Source organism: Pinus tabuliformis, chromosome 5_2, assembly GCF_031772625.1.
Source record: "Pinus tabuliformis cultivar Carrire ecotype Pingquan chromosome 5_2, CPIR1, whole genome shotgun sequence".
NCBI lineage: Eukaryota > Viridiplantae > Streptophyta > Pinopsida > Pinales > Pinaceae > Pinus > Pinus tabuliformis.
In genome coordinates, this window is record NC_142306.1 from 261956624 (window position 1) to 261974794 (window position 18171).

Sequence of the window (18171 nt, forward strand, 5' to 3'; positions counted from 1 at the left end):
CTTGTAGTCCTAAGAGGATTGAAGATTAAAAGCACAAATTGTCCATCTTATACTCACATTAGATATAATTTTCAAAATATTTTTCACATTATCAACCTTGTTGACCTTTTAAGTTAAAAAAAATATGGTGATCTTGGAATGCTTCTTTCACTTCATTTTGAGAATCAAAATAAAATTTTAAATAATTTTGATTAATCTCTCACATTTTAAAAGTTACTAGACCATATAAGTCTTAGTGAATTCTATTTTTTCTTTTTCTTTTTTACGTATAGATAAATTGATAGCTAAATTAGGTTCGTTCTCATGTGACATGGGATTGATTTCAGCCACTACCACCATAACCTCTAGGTGAATCCATAAGTGCCACCATGCACAACCCAGATGGTACAACATGGGGGATTTGAACCTTGAACCTAAAACTTCATAAAGACTTCATATCATGATGATTGTTAATTAGGTTATCCCATAGGAGGATAGTGGATGTTGATACTCATCATCATCATATTTTTAAATTAATATATATATATATATATTGTGGAGTAAAAAATTTTATTTCCTTCTAAACAAGAAATTACATGAAAGTACTGATACTTTTAAGTTGGTTGGTCATTAGGAAAACCTAACCATATCAAAAAATTCACTCTTCTTAGAGAAGAAGAATCCATTAAGGTTCTTATAAGTTTAAAATTTACCATACAAAGGCTAAAATATGAGCCTTTTTGGCAATGGAAACAAACCAAAAAGATAGGAGAAGAAGAAACTAGCGACATTGGACGAGACTAAATAGAGGGGTCTGAATTTGTAGCTGCAACTTGGATGGGATACTTGTTGTCACTCAGTGTGCCTCCAACTGCGGCAATGATTCCAAGATGTTTCTCAATGCACTCCAGTCGTTGATCCAGGTCCTTCATGTGTCTATGTGAGTGTACCATAGAGTGGAGAAGATATGTTGTATGCTCATAACAATCTAGGAGATCCCTTCTATTGATAGTGATGGAAATATGTCAACCAAGGGGGTCTCCCCGATGTGAAGTCCCGATTAGACATCACACCGTTTGGAATGGGATCCCCATATGGAGTATTAACCTAGTTGCTATGTATTCTTATATATTTTCCTTGGCTTTAGCTGTTGGCAAGAGAGGGAAGCATGTATGTGCCTTTGCGAAAAGAAATTAAGTGTGCCTGGTGAAGGTTCAGTTGCAAGTGTATCTAAGTTATTCTACTGTAGAGTGAGGAAAGGTTAGCCTCTAAGAGAAAGGTAATAATAACATCCTATAAGAGGAACACACAAGTGAAAAGGTAACTTCCTAACATTAGGTAGAATAGTCCACATAGATGTGGTGATTTTTATAACCATTACAACACATTTTCAATTAGATAAGCACTAAAATAACTGAAATAGTTCAACTACTTTAGCGGAGGTGGAACAAAAAATGAATCATAAATATTCATAGAGCAATCTTACAAATATTCACAATCTATGCATGAAAATGTGTTGGCCATCAGGCTTCAAGTATTAAGAAAAAGTCCCAAGATACATGAATACAACGAGCATTACTAGCTCCATTAGTGGAGCATTGGAGCCATGAATATTGGAGCCATGACTTGCTCCCCAAAAGTACTAACCCTATCTCTTTGATGCCTTATGGGAGAAGACAACGTAAAAAATCCTTTGATCATACAATGAGGTTGTATATGTAACCAATGCGGTGATGCTTCACCTTCCTTGTGACTCTTCGACTACCCTCATGACTTTTTGACTTCCTATGAATTTGCAACTTTACATGACTCTTCATGTCTTGTACACATCCTTTGGCCTTCCACTTTACAATAAATTTTCGAATAAGAAATCAGATAATCCACAAGAATGATGTGGCATATGAAGACTCATGAGATGACATCGCATGACACTTCTCACAAGGACTTCTTGATGAAATGGATAATGTCAATCCATTATTTTTTATCGTTTGTCTTTAATAAGAGATGTGCAATGCTTTATCTTCATGAGAGATATGATTTTTTCTTCATATACACCCTCCAAAGGATTGTGAATTAGATGAGACTTCATGTGGTCCTGATATTTGGTCTTCTATTGTAATGTAGTTTTCCTTCATCTTCTTTCCTAGTGATCATCTTATCTCTTCATCTCCATATGTGTCTTCTAGCCTGGTCCCCTTGTCCTTTTCCTCCCTCATCATCCTGTCATGATAAGATGGAGTAACTACAACGAAAAACCATTCATTAAAATTTGACATCAATTCAAAAAACCCCTAACCTAACATGTTTCATGAACTCACCTATTAGGGTTGGAACTGGTGACTTGTTGAATGACTCGCTAAGGGATTACGCAGTTCTAGAGGTGAAGGTTCGGGACTTAGGCTTTAGGATTTGCAATGCATAGCTAAGGATGGATAAGTTTAAGGGATTGTGCAATTGAGGGGCTTAAGAGTTCAAGGCTTAGGGATCGAGGCTTGAATTTGCTCACTATGAAGTTCTAGGAGGGCAAAGGCCAAGGAATTACATTGTGGAGGGACTCAAGGACTCAATATGGATGTTTGAGGCTTGATGCTACATAATGCACAGTTCTGGCAGCCTAGGTAGAGGAGCCACATAGTTTAGGAAATCAAGGACTCTGGCTATAGGCTTAAGCATTGAGTTTTCTAACTGCACAGTTCTAGGAGGAAAGGAGGCTATGTGATTGTGCAATTATGTAGTTTAGGAGCTCAAGGCTAAGACCTGAGGACTGAGAATGCACAACTCATAGTTTAAGCCTAGCTATAGGACATGATTGCGTAGTTTTAGACATTAAGGTCTGGGCTTGAGCACTGAGACTACATAGTGCACAATCCTTGGAGGCAGGAATTGTACATTGTGTAGTTTCAATAGGCACGATTGCAGCTTGAGGGTTGAGACTACACAATGCGCATTTTAGGAGGGTTGGATGAGGCTAGGTTGCTTAGTTAGAAGTTTTTCTGAATTTGGATAAGTGTGGGATCGATGAAGCTGATGTGAACAGTGATAGGACTTGACTATGATCACACACTTAGAACACTTGATGAAACAACATAGATCATCCAGAACACATGAACAACAAACTTCCCTCATTGCAACAATGTTGCAATGATAATTGCAACACCAAAGATACACTTTTTAACGACTATGACGACACTTGTGCAACAATGCTTAAAACATTGGAAATGAATGTGATACATATTTATATATTGAGTACAACTCATTAACATAAAAATTACCCCTTGAAAAATAAAACTTTTTATTAAGAGAATAAAAAGTTATATATTAGATGCAATAAATCATTCATGAACCAAACTATGATTTCATAATATGCAAAAGATGAAAGAACAACATACCGAGAAAAGTGGAAAAGACATCACTTAATCAATACCAAAAGCACAGTATAACACTAAAATCAGAAGCCATATAACTAGGTCTCTTCGAACATCAGAGAAAACAACCCGTCCATATCAAAACTAATATAGTCGTTCAGAGTTTTCACCATCCCCTAGAAAATTACATCGGGACAATATATGTATTGAAAGCAGATAAATTATGGAAAAAAGAGTCCCATTACAACCCAAAAACATATATAGCAGAGGTGTGAAGATGCCAAAAATAAAGAGATAGAGCCTTTATATGTAAGGCAACTGATCTTACTCGGTGACCTGCTCATTTTCTGAATCAACTATGTCCCAGATGTTCAAAGCCTGTTGTATACCTTTTTTAGAAAGGAGATCTGCTTCAGCATTCCCCTCCCTATAAATATGACAGATAGAAAAGACAAAAAAACCAGATTTTATGAAAGAAATTTCATATAAAATAGGAACAAAAGGAAGATTTTGACAATGTTACAGATTGTGTGTCCAATTTATCACATTTAGAGAATCACCAAAAATCTCTATCTATCATTTATGTATGCATGGAATTTTTGTATTTTCTGAGAAGAAATGTTCAAATAACAACTGATAATAATTTTTAAAAATTAGAAAATAACACTTTTTAATATTTTTTTTATAATAAAAAATATATGAAATATTTATTTTGATTTTAAAAATTAATATAATTAATAAATTCCTCTAGAGTCAAAAAATTGTAAAAGGTGACCATTCCAAATTATAAGAATAAAGTCTCTTTTGTATTACCTAATACTAACAACCACATTATTAAATGTGGTTGAAATACACCAAAGACCTATAGTAATCACATGCACAACCACATTCATAAATATGATTGATATACACCAAAGGCATATAATTATAATTTTTATGATTTTTATTATTAATTAATATCAATACTATTATTAATTTATATTATTATTTATTAATTTATTTATATTACTACAATTACAATTACAATTATAATTATAGTAGTTGTTGTTGTTATTATTATTATTATTATTAAATTTAATAGCATTATTAATTAATAAATATTAATAATAATTAATTAATTCATTATCAGCTAAAATAATAACTAACTAAATTAAAATTGGTTAATTAATTATTCATATTATTATTATAGATTAATGATTATTAACTAGTAATTATTATTATTATTATTATTATTATTATTATGTTCATGGATCTTGGATAGATGGTAATCGGGTGATCTCCTAAGGCATTCTTTGATGTGAATTCGTCGGTTGAATTCCCTAGCCCGATCAAGGTGATATGTTGAACATGATGAAGATGTAGTTCTGCGAAGCTTAGAATAATAATAATAGTTATTATTATTATTATTTAATAATAATTTATTATTATCAATTATTTAATTAATAATTATTTATCAATTCATTATTATATAATTATTGATTCATATTATTATTATTATTATTTATTCATATTAATTAATGAGTAATTATTATATTATTAATTATTGAATAATTAATTTATTATTATTAATTAATTAATTTAATAAATAATAATAATAATAATAATTATTATTGTTATTATTGTTGTTTTATTAATCTAAATATCGTTAATATTATTAATGTAATTGTTATTGTTAATATTATAAATATTGTAATTGCTAATATTATCCATTTGGGGCAGCTCGATTGGCAATGGTCGTGGAAATGAAGTCTCAGTGTACCGGAAGCATTGGGTTGAAATCTTGTTTTATCCCGCTGATCAGGGTGAGAAGTTGGACACGATGAAGATGTAGCCCTACTAAGCTTACAAAAAAATATATATTGTAATTGCTAATATTATTAACATAGTTATTGTTATTGTCATTGATAATATTATTAATATTGTTAATATGATAAATATTATTATTTATTAATTTTTTTATTAATATAAATATGGTTAATATTAAACCTTAGGATTTATATTATCAACCTTATGAATAATATTATACCCTAGGAATATGAAACCTTAGATTCATAAACCAAAGGAATTGATATTATAAACCCAATGGATTCATTCTAAAACCCCAAGGTACTATAAACCCAAGGGAACAATATTAAACCCAAGAGATTAATATTATAAACCCAAGGTATATAAACCGAAGGATAAATATTATAAACCCAAGGGATTAAAAATAAAAACCCAACGTATATAAACATTAAGATAAATATTATAAACCCTAAAATAAACATGGTTGGCCATAGTTAGCCATAGTTGATTTTCATATTGACACAATATTTGTCACAATGTGACGTTGGACTATGGTTGACAATGATTGATTTTCATAATCAAACAACATTTGTCACAGTGCGACGTTGGATAATGATTGGCCATGGTTTATTTTCATATTGAGACAATTTTTGTCACAATGTGACCATGGTTGATCTCCATACTAAGACAATCTTTGTCATAATGTGATGTTGGAACATGGTTGACCATGGTTGATTTTCATATTGAGACAATCATTGTTAGAATGCGACATTGGTTGATTTTCATATTGAGAAAATCTTTGTCACAATGTGACACTAGGCCATCATTGACCATGATTATAAATACAATGGATTTATATTAAGAACCAAAACATTAATATTATAAACCCTGTGAATAATATTATACCCTAGGAATATGAATCCTTAGATTAATAAACCTAAGTGATTAATACTAAAAACCCCAGGGAATAATATTAAACCCAAGGGATAAATATTAAAAACCTAAGGTATAAAAACCCTAAGATAAATATTATAAATCATAAAATAAGCATGTTTGACCATGCTTTACAATCATTGATTTTCGTTATGAGACAATCTTTGTCAAAATGTGACATTGGACCATGGTTAACCATGGTTGATTTTCATATTGAGACAATCTTTGGCACAATGTGACATTGGACCATCATTGACCATGGTTGATCATTATTGTAAACCCGAGGGATTTATATTAAACCCTATGATTAATATTATAAACCTTATGAATAATATTATACCCCAGGAATATGAAACTTTAGATTAATAGATCCAAGGGATTATATTATAAACCTAAGGGATCAATTATTAAACCCCAAGGTATTATAAACGAAATGAAATAATATTAAACCAAATGGATTAATATCATAAATTCAAGGTATATAAACCCTAAGATAAATATTATAAACCCTAAAATAAACGTGGTTGACCATGGTTCATTTTCATATTAAGACAATTTTTGTCACAAAGCAGTGTTGGACCATGGTTGATCATGGTTGAGAATGATTGATTTTCATATCGAGTCAATATTTTTAAGATCGCGACGTTAAACCATGGTTGATTTCCATATTGAGAAAAGATTTGTCACATTTTTACAATGGACCATGGTTGACCATGATTATAAACCGATTTATACTAAACCCAAGGATTTACATTTTAAACATATGAATATCATTACACTCTAGGAAAATGAATCCTTAGATTGATAAACCCAATGAATTAATATTATAAACCCTGAGGAACAATAATCTCAGGGGATTAATACTAAAACCCAATGGATTAATACTATAAACCCTATGTATATAAACCCTAAGACAAATAATATAAACTCTAAAAGAGACATGGTTGACAATGTTTTACCATGGAAGATTTTCATATGAACCCTTAGATTAATAAACCCAAGGATTGATATTATAAATCTAAGGGCATAATAGACCCAAGGGATCAATTTGAAAACGCCAAGGTTTTATAAACCAAAGGGAATAATATTAAACCCAGGGGATTAATATTATAAACACAAGGTATATAAACTCTAAGATAAATATTATAAACCCTAAAATAAACATGGTAGACCATGGTTCATTTTCATATTGAGACAATCTTTGTCACAAAACAATGTTGGACCATGTTTGATTTTCATATTGAGAAAATATTTGTCACAATGTGATGTTGGACCATGGTTGACCATGATTATAACCACAATATATTTACATTAACCAAAATATCTGTGTTTTAAACCCTATGAATAATATTACAATGTAGGAAAATGATCCCTTAGATTAATAAACCCAATGGAATAATATTATAAACCCAAGGGGTTTATACTAAAAACCCAAAGGGATTTATACTAAAAACCCAAGGGGATTATAAACCTAAGGGAGTAATATTAAACCCAAGGGATTAATATTATAAACCTTATTAAAATCTAAGATAAATACTGTAAACACTAAAATAAACATGGTTGACCATGTTTTACCATGGTTGATTTTCATATTAAGACAATCTTTGTCATAATGTGACATTTAACCATGGTTGATTTTCATGTTGAGATAATCTTTTTCACAATGTGACATTGTAGCATGGTTGTGCATTGTTGACAAATGTTGGGAAAAATACTGAGGGGGGTGGGTTGAATCGATATTTTAAAACTCACTTAGAGCTTTCAATTTCTTATTTAAATTTATGTACACTATTGTCATTAAGTAAACTAGTGTATGCATGCGAGTTTTATGAAGGAAAACAATGTATATACAGTTACCTAATCTTTCATAAATTTCAACATTTTTTCTACTTTAACCAGTATGTCATTACTTCATTAGCCTTTAATTGAAAAATAACCATGAGGAGTAAGAAAATATTAAACCATCAAACATAAGAAACAAATCAACACATGAGGACACCAAGATTTTTAGGTGGAAACCAAAAATGGGGGAAAATAACCGTTTTCATCGTCTATGTCTTCACCTTTTATTAGAAAGGAAAACATGTTATAATATTGTACTAACACAAACTCATACTCGTACCCAGGAACCCACTTTCAAAAGGATACAACCTTCACTCATTCTCAAGGATCCACTAGAAGGGAGATCCAACCCTCATGATCTCATTTATCGACACCCACCAGAAGGGATATCCAACCCCCTGATCTGATTCACCAACTACCATTGGAAGGAAGCTTCAACATCATCACTGAAGGTTCCAAACTTGAGCCCCTCTATGGACCATGTTTAATAATATTTCTTACTGGATCCACCTGATCCAAAACATCGAACTTATAGGCCAATTTTCATCACATTTTCAAACTAGACCCACTTCCATAATTTAAGCCCAATACCAAATAAAAATATTGAAATCAATCACTATATCAAAATAGTTAATCACTAAATAACCAAATCAATAACTATGACTAATCAACTATTGCAACCAGATCAAACAAAACCAAAGCATATCATATTAATGCACAACTACCAAACACTATTACTTAACACATAAACCAACTGTAGCTACTACGAAAATTTATCAACCATATGTCAAAATATATATGCTACTCGTCTGCAGCATAACCACGTATGTATGCATTTCTCATTAAGAGGTCTTTCGTACAGATCTCAACATAATGAATAACTGATTCTAAATTATTGTCATACTAAATCAACCATTGTATGACATACTGAACCTTCATAGATCACTGGACTAGATACAGATCATCGCACAATAGCATCTAGTCAACATATCATTCCATAAACAAGTCAACCTAACCAGCACTATCAAACATCAATTATCATAAGAGAGACTTCATCAAGAAACAACGACAAAAATAACAAAACTTATCAAAAATCATTAACATCTCATACTACAAAACCCTAGTTGATGTACGCGAATCTTATGAAGCATATCCATGTATGTGCATGCTTATGATTCAACACACCTGCGTACATATCTGTTCATACTACAAAATATATATGCGACTACCCAGAAGTAGATCTATGCATGTACATGAATTATTTCTATCAAACCCACGTACAAATCTGTAATCACTAAGACATACCTTTGCTGCAACATAAATCTGTCAAAGCCAAATCTCGGCATGCAAATTGTTACAAACACACATCATAATATCATCATCACAGATCTATCAAACCATAAACAAATTATTCAATATGTGGTCATTTCAAATCTATTAGATTTGATCCATCTCCATGCTCCTTGGTGCACTCCTATTTCAAATTAAGCCATTCATAAATAATCCATTACATGCACAATTAACACTTTGATCCATATCCTTATATAGTCTGAGCCTTAGTCAATACCTTAAGTCAATCCCTTAGTAATCTCGATGGTATTCATTTATGGGATCAAATATCCATTTTCACGCTCGATCCTATGGGCCAATGGTAAATACCCTTGGTATCCATAATACCATGGTGTGGAAACTGTATGTAACTTCTCTTCATCATTCCTGCATATGTACATGGCTTTTCTTCACAAGACCCACATATAATTTCGTAACCTTCACCTTTACAAATTTTATACCTCTAAATTGATATTCCTTTGTTCATCTAACCTATAACATCTACATAATCATCATGTTGACATATTTATCAAGTAGGTTTCCATCAAGAAAAACCTTTTTCCATTTCCTCTGTCACACTACATAATAATTATGTTGACATCTTTATCAAGTAGGTTTCCATCAAGGACAACACATTAGTCATAATTCCAAGATTATCCCCCTTTGTACTTAATGGAAACCACTTTGGTATCTCGTTACCACCACCTGCATGTACCTGTAAACAGATCTTGATACATACCAATCTTCTTTCCAAGCACTCTCCTTCAAACATCAAGTTACTCTCTGCCTTTGACATCAAGGGCAAAGGGTTGATTAATGTTGAATAAATACTTCTTTCTCTCTTTGTAAAGAGGATCATTGTAGATTTGATTTGCTGAATATGAACATGGACCATGCTCCCCATGAGCATATGCTGAATCTTTAGGAAGATGACTCAACCAAATATGACATGTTATATCACCAAGGAATCATGCTTACATCAATCACCCAACATAGTGTGGTTACATATTTGACTCAAAATTACACCAAATGGCCAAAATTTGATTACATATATAATTGACTTGACCCCCAATAGTCCAAACATGACTGAAATTTACAATTATTACATCATAGGCCTTTACATCAAGAGACAAATATGGCATTTATGATAAAAAAGAAAGACAAGGACCTCCACTATGCAGTTGGAAGAACATAATAGTCATCATATGATCTTGCAAAATAGATAGTAGTAATATGAACATCAACATCCACATTCTCATCATCAATATGCAAGGTAATCCAATGTAGCTTCAATATCATCAACCCGTGACCAAGTATACAACACTACCAAATTGTAGCATAAGATTGTTCCATAGAGATCTATTTTCAACTCATCCCCTTGACCTCATCAAGGAAAACAACCTATCTCTTCATGCATCAACAACATATGTGAGAACCAAGAATGTCATCATAAGGTAGGACATTGTAGAATCAATCGGTATCACCATGTGACCAAGTATTTATAGCATCAATATGTGATTAAATATGCAATGTCTCCAAGCATCACCTAACGATTGTAATAGTATATCAATAACCATGCTCTTATCCTCATGTAACCTGCCTTTTACTCATAGGAAGAAATATCATTCTCTTGGATCATGATGTCTTCATATGAATCTATCAAAGATAAGGAGAACCTTCAACATCAATCAAGTGTATCAAGAATAATCATCACACCGTAGATAACTCAAGTGATCATCCATAAGATTCTTATCTTCACTTTATTGATGTCCCATGACATAAAGATAGAAATATGTAACAATTTATCGCGATCAATCATATGACTGTGCAATCAAGATTTGTCAGTAACCCATCTTCTTGATCTCATATTATCAAGATCAACATGCTCTATATACGAACATACACAATCCTCAAGCAACATACCATATACAACATAACCTCATCATGTAACATATGTGAGAACTAAGAACAACACTATAGGCATCATCCATAACTGCACCATATGCATCTGATGCATCATTGAAGATATAGTGAAAGTAAAACATAAGTATAGATTTAAGCTCATCATCATCAAATAATGTTAATAAGGACCATGGCATGCATGTCCTCTTCATGTAGAATTAACTCCACAAAGTGAAACTTTATCCAAGACTTTATCATTACTAATGATATAATAAAAACATCATGTGTCTTCAGCGAAAACAACTACACTTAATAAATGATTTATATACTTATCATGAACATCATCATGCAACAAGAAATCATAATGCCAACAATGCACCATTAGAAGCATAGAAAATTCTCTCCCTGAACCTGTGCCAAACATTCATTGTTAAGTCTGATCTTAGTCAACTCATTAACCAGTAAAGTCATCAAAGAAAATTCATCAATCACTAAATACATCAAAGCAGAAATGTCATATAGCATCTATCATAAGACAATATCACTTCTAAGTTTCATTTGATCATCAATAGACTACAACTAGTCAACATTAGAAGCATGGAGCCAAAGAACCACTAGTTGAAATATGTCATAACCTGTCCTTGAGTCTGTCCCATAGTTTCTTCTTCAATGAGAAACACATGCTACTATTTATAACCAAACTCACATATATACATGACTTCCCATTACGAGATCTACATACAGAAAATAAAATGTTGACCTTTCATAGCCACATCTCTCCCTAATCTTGTAATGTATATTCATATTTCATTGTTACTACATGATATGCATTGTCAGTAATATAAGAAAAATGAATATCAAATCAATATGGGAATCATCATGAAGATATATATATGTATAGCTCCCCCTAAGATCATACATCACTGATCCTGAAGATCTGACAATCATCTCCTACTCTTCATGAGGTCATGTACCTCTCATCACTTAACTAGTGACTATGACAAATATTCCTTTAAGAACAATGTACTTCCATAGAGATCATCTTCTTTTACTATTGAGTCTGAATCCTGTTCATTTATGTGAGAATTTAGTTCTTTAAACATGTATAATTTGTTTGGATTTTTGTATCCTCTTGCTATGAATTTTCCATTTTCTTCATCCATAACCTTGCATTTGGTTGATGTAAACACAATTATATTTCCTTTATCTGCCATTTGACCTACACTTAGAATATTCTTCTTTAGCCCTTGAACTAATAAAGTATCAACTACTCCTCTATGTTTATTAATTTTGGCTCTACCTTTTCCTAGAACTTTTGCTTGAGCATTATTTACAAGAATAACCTTACCATATTGGTGTTTATTAAGAGTCTCCATCTTACTCTTATCTCCGGCCATGTGATGAGATAATCCATTGTCTATGTACCATTCATCATCTTCTTCAAATGAGAAAAGAGAAATACCACACCTTATATGTTCTTCTTCTTTCTACTTATTATGAGAAATGTTGTTGGATCTATCCTTTCCAAGTCTTTTGACATCAATATTCTTATCTGATTGCTTGCCATGTTGTCTGAGGAAATCCATATATTTGTTCCTAGTTTTCTTTTGGTACATGCCCAAACCTGTTACAAGCATAAAATCTTATATGAGCAAAGGAATCATAATATTTATGTTTCATATTCCTTCTATTGCAATCAATAACTTTGTGACCAAATATGTTGCAAGCAAAACAATGTCCCTTAAAGAAAATTGAGTACCTAGAAGCTGATGATATTTCTATGGAGGAGTTATTTTCTTGAGATCGAAATAGGTTGCTTCTAGAATTGGTTGCAATGTGTCCATGATCATGACATATAAAACATTCAACATTATTGATCAGAGGATAAAATCGTTTAAAGTCTCTATTATTGGGAGCAAATGATTTCTTTTAAGAATTCATCTTCTTTGGATGTTGATCTGGTTGACTTTTAATCTCTTTGACAAGAATTTCAGATTTCATAATATTATCTTTCAAGATCCTTGTAGAAGCCTGTGAACTAGATTCTCCTTTTACAGTTTCATGAAAACAAAGACTGGATTTAATGGTAGGAGCCCTTTGACTACTAAGAATGTTATCCAAAATCTTAGTACTATCTTGAAATCTCAAGCATTTATCCTTTTCTTCTAAAATACCTTTTAGAATGTTTACCTCAGCCTCCATTCTTTGGTATTGCTTTTCCTTTTCAAGATATTTATTTTTTATTCATTCTTCAACCTTTCTTCCTTCTTCCATTTTCTCCTTTAAGTTGATAATTTCTTCCTTCAACCCATTATATTTTTCTTCAAATGCTTGAAGTAGTTCTTCTTCTTTCTTGTTTGACTTTTCAAGATCTACCTTTAGAGAGAATCTTTGTTTCAATGCCTTCAAAATATTGTGCAACATTTACTGATTTAATATGGTCCCTATTATCATAGGCCCACAACTTATGTTTAATATTAGTAATATTTTTCAAATCAAGATCAAGTTTTCTTCTAAGATTAAGAACTTTCCCTATTCCATCCTCTTCTGAATCAATAACATACTCATATTTTGATGCATGATTATTTTCTTTAGAAATAAGGTAACATGTTGGTTTTTCTGATGAACAATATTCCTGTGTTCTTCCTTCATGGATTTCCTATAGCTTATCCCATACTTCCTTTTCAGTTGCATAATGCATAACCATATTTAATGTTTAATTAGGTATGATATTAAGGGTATCACTTAATGCCTTACTGTTCTTTTGTAGTTCTTCTTCTGATGGAGGAAATTTGGTGAAGCTGTTGCATACTAAATACCAAACTTCACGCTTCATTAAATTAGAACTCATATTTTATTCCCATTGTTTATCATAGGTATGCCTTCATTGTCCATTTTTTATGACTTGTCTTGTTCTCCTACTTCTATGGCCAACATTTTTGAATCAATTTTCTCTTTAGAATGTTTACTTTCACTTTTACCCATGAGTGCAAGTTCAGTTGATTCGTTTTCATATTCAATATCATAATTATTAAATAGACAAGGAAATGGACCATAATTAGAACAAAAACCCATACCTAATAGTTCTTTGTTACCTTCTTCTTCATTCTCAATCAATAGAAAGCGGGGTGCTCCCAAAACTGAGTATTTGCTGACATCTGTAACTATCACTGCATTTGATATATCACTGTCACTACCACATTTTTCTGACTCCTTCCTTTGAGCTATCTTCTTCTTTCCCACCATCCTTTATCCACTCCAAGCAATTAAGCTTCAACTAAAGTGACTTGCTCTGGTACCAACTGTTGGGAAAATTACTAAGCAGGGGGGAGATGAATCCGTCCTTTAAAAATAATTTAAACCTTTCAATTTATTATCCATATTTATGTATTCTATTGTCATTAAGTAAACTAGTGTATGTATGTGACTATGATGAAGGAAAACAATGTATGTCAAGTTAGCTAAGTTTTCAGATATTTCATCACCTGTTCCACTTTATCCAATATGGAGTTACTTAATTAGACTTTAGTTGAATAATAACCATGAGTAGTAAGGAAATAATAAACCATCACACATAAGAAACACATCAACACATGAGGACAATTGAATTTTAGGTGGAAACCCAATGTGGGAGAAAACTGCCATTGTCCCTGTCTCTATCTTCATCTTTTATTAGAAAGGAAAACATCTTACAATCTTGTATTGGTGTAGACTCATACTAGTACACAGGAACCCACGTATAGAAGGATACAACCTTAACTCATTCTCCAACATCCACTAGAAGGAAGCTCCAACCCTCGGATCGCGTTTACTAGCACCCATCAGAAGGGAGCTCCAACCCCCTAATCTGATTCACTAGCTACCACCAGGGGAAATATTTGACTTCCTCACTTGAGGCTCCAACCCTGAACACCTCTGTGGACCACATTTCATAATATTTCATATTGGATCCACCTAATCCAAAAGAACGAATCTATAGGCAACTTTTCATCATATTTTCAAACTAGACCCACTTCCATCATTTAAGCCCAATACCAAATAATAATACTGAAACCAATCACTCTATCAAAACACTTAATCACTAAATCATCAAATCAATCATTGAGTCTCAATAAAATATTACAACCAGATCAAACTAAACCAAAACATATCATATCAATGCACATCTACCAAACATTGTTACTCATCACAGAAACCACCTGCTGCTACTCCAAACCTTGATAAACCATATTTCAGAATATATATGCTACTCTTCTGCAGCACAACTGCGTATGTACACATTTCTCCTTAAGAGGACCTACGTATAGATATAAACATACTGAATAACTGAGTCTTAATCATTCTCATACATAATCAACCACTGTATCACATATTGAACCCATCACATATCACTAAACCAGATACAAATCATCACAGAGTAGCATCTAGTCAACATATCATTCCATAAACAAGTCAACCCAACCAACACTAAACATTGATTATCATAAGAGAGACTTAATCGACAAAAAACAAAAAACATAATAGAACTGATCAAACATCATTAACAACTCATACTGCAAAACCTTAGTAGATGTACCTATCTCTTATGAAGCATATAAACATATGTAAATGCTTATCATTCAACACACCTACATACAGATCTATCCATATTGCAGAATATATATGTGACTACCCCAAAGTAGATCCACATATGTATGCAACTTATTAGTGTCAAAACCACATACATAGATGTAATCACTTAGACATGCCTTTGTTGCAACATAACATTTGTCAAACCCAAATATTGACATGAAAACTGTTACAGGCACACATCATAATATTTTCATCACATATCTAATAAAACACAAACATATTATTAAATATGTGGTCATTTCAAATCTATTAGATCTAATCCATCTCTATTTTCCCTCGTGCACTCTTATTTCAAATTAATTAATTCATAAATAATGCATTACATGCACACTTAACACTTTGATCTCCATATGCTTATATAGTATGAGCCTTAGCCAATACCTTAGGCCAATCGCTTATTAATGTCGATGGTATTCTTTGACGAGATCAAATATATGTTTTCGTGCCCAATAATATGGGCCAATACCTTGGTAAAGACCTTTGGTATTGATAACACCATGGTGCAAAAACTATACGCATAGTTTCTTCATCATTCTTCTTATGTACGCATCTTTTCTTCAGAGGACCCACATATACTTTCCTAAAATTCACCTTTATCATATTTTATCTTTGAACTGATATTCCTTTGTCTATCTCACCTATAGAATCTGCATAATCATCATGTTAACATCTTTATCAAGTAGGTTTCCATCAAGGAAACCTTTGTCCATTCTCTCTATCACACTGCATAATATTCTTGTTGACATCTTTATCAAGTAGGTTTTCATCAAGGAAAACACATTTGACATAATGTCAACAACCAATATTATAAATTCAAGGGATTTATACCAAACCCTAGGATTAATAATATAAATCTTATGCATAATATTATACCCTATGAATATGAACCCTTAGATTGATAGACCCAAAGGATTAATATTAGAAACCAAAAAAATTAATTATAAAACCCCAAGGTATTATAAACCCAAGGGAGTTTAAACCCAAGGGATTAATATTATAAACTAAAGGTATATAAACACTAAGGTAAATATTATAAATCCAAGTGAATAATAAACCCAAGGGATTATTACTAAAAGCCGAAGGGATTATAAGCCCAATGGATAAATATTATAAACCCAAGGTTTATAAACCATAAGATAAATATTATAAACAATAAAATAAACATGGTTGACCATGGTTGATGATGGTTGATTGATTTTCATATTGAAACAACATTTGTGACAATCGACATTGGACAATGGTTGACCATGGTTGATTTTCATATTCAAATAACCTTTATCGCAATGCAATGTTGGACCATAGTTGACCATGGATGAGTATGTTTGCCACAATGCAACATTGGACCAAGAGACAATATTTGTCACAATATGACCATGGTTGACCACGGTTGATTTTGATATTGAGACAATCTTTGTCACAATGTGACGTCAAGACATGTTTGACCATGGTTGATTTGCGTATTGAGACAACCCTTTTCACAATGCAACATTGGACCATTGATAACCATGATTGATTTTAATGTCAAGACAATATTTATCACAATGCGATGTTGGACCATGGTTTATTTTCACATTGAGACAATATTTGTCGAAATTCGACATTGGGCCATGGTTGACCATGATTGATTTTCATATTGAAAAGAACCTATGATAAACCCTAAGATACATATCATAAATGCTAAAATAAATATCATTGACCATGGCTGATTTACATATTGAGACAATCTTTGTGACAATATGATGTTGAACAATGGTTCACCATGGTTGACCATGATTGATTTTCATATTGAGACAATATTTATCACAATGCGACATTGGGCCATGGTTAACTATGGTTGACCATGGTTAAAAATGATTGACCATGACTAACCATGGTTGACCCCAAGATAAATAATATAAAACTTAAAATAAACATGGTTGACCATATTTTAGCATGGTTGATTTTCATATTGAAACAATATTTGTCACAAAGCGACATTTGACCATGGTTAATTTTGTTACTGAGACAATCTTTGTCACAATGTGATATTGTACCATGGTTGTGCATTGTTGACCAAGATTATAAACCCGAGGAATTTATATAAACCCTAGGATTAATATTATAGATCTTATGAATAACATTATACCCTAGGAATATGAACCGTTGGATTGATAATCCCAAGGGATTGATATTATAAACCTGAGAAATTAGTCATAAAACCCCAAGTTATTATAAATCTAAGGGAATAATATTAAACCCAAGATATTAATATTATAAACCCAAGGTATATAAACCCTAAGATGAATATTATAAACGCTAAAATAAACATGGTTAACCATGGCTGACCACAGTTTCATTTTCATATTGAAACAACCTTTGTCATAATGAGACATTGGACATTGGTTGACTGTGGTTCCTTTTCATA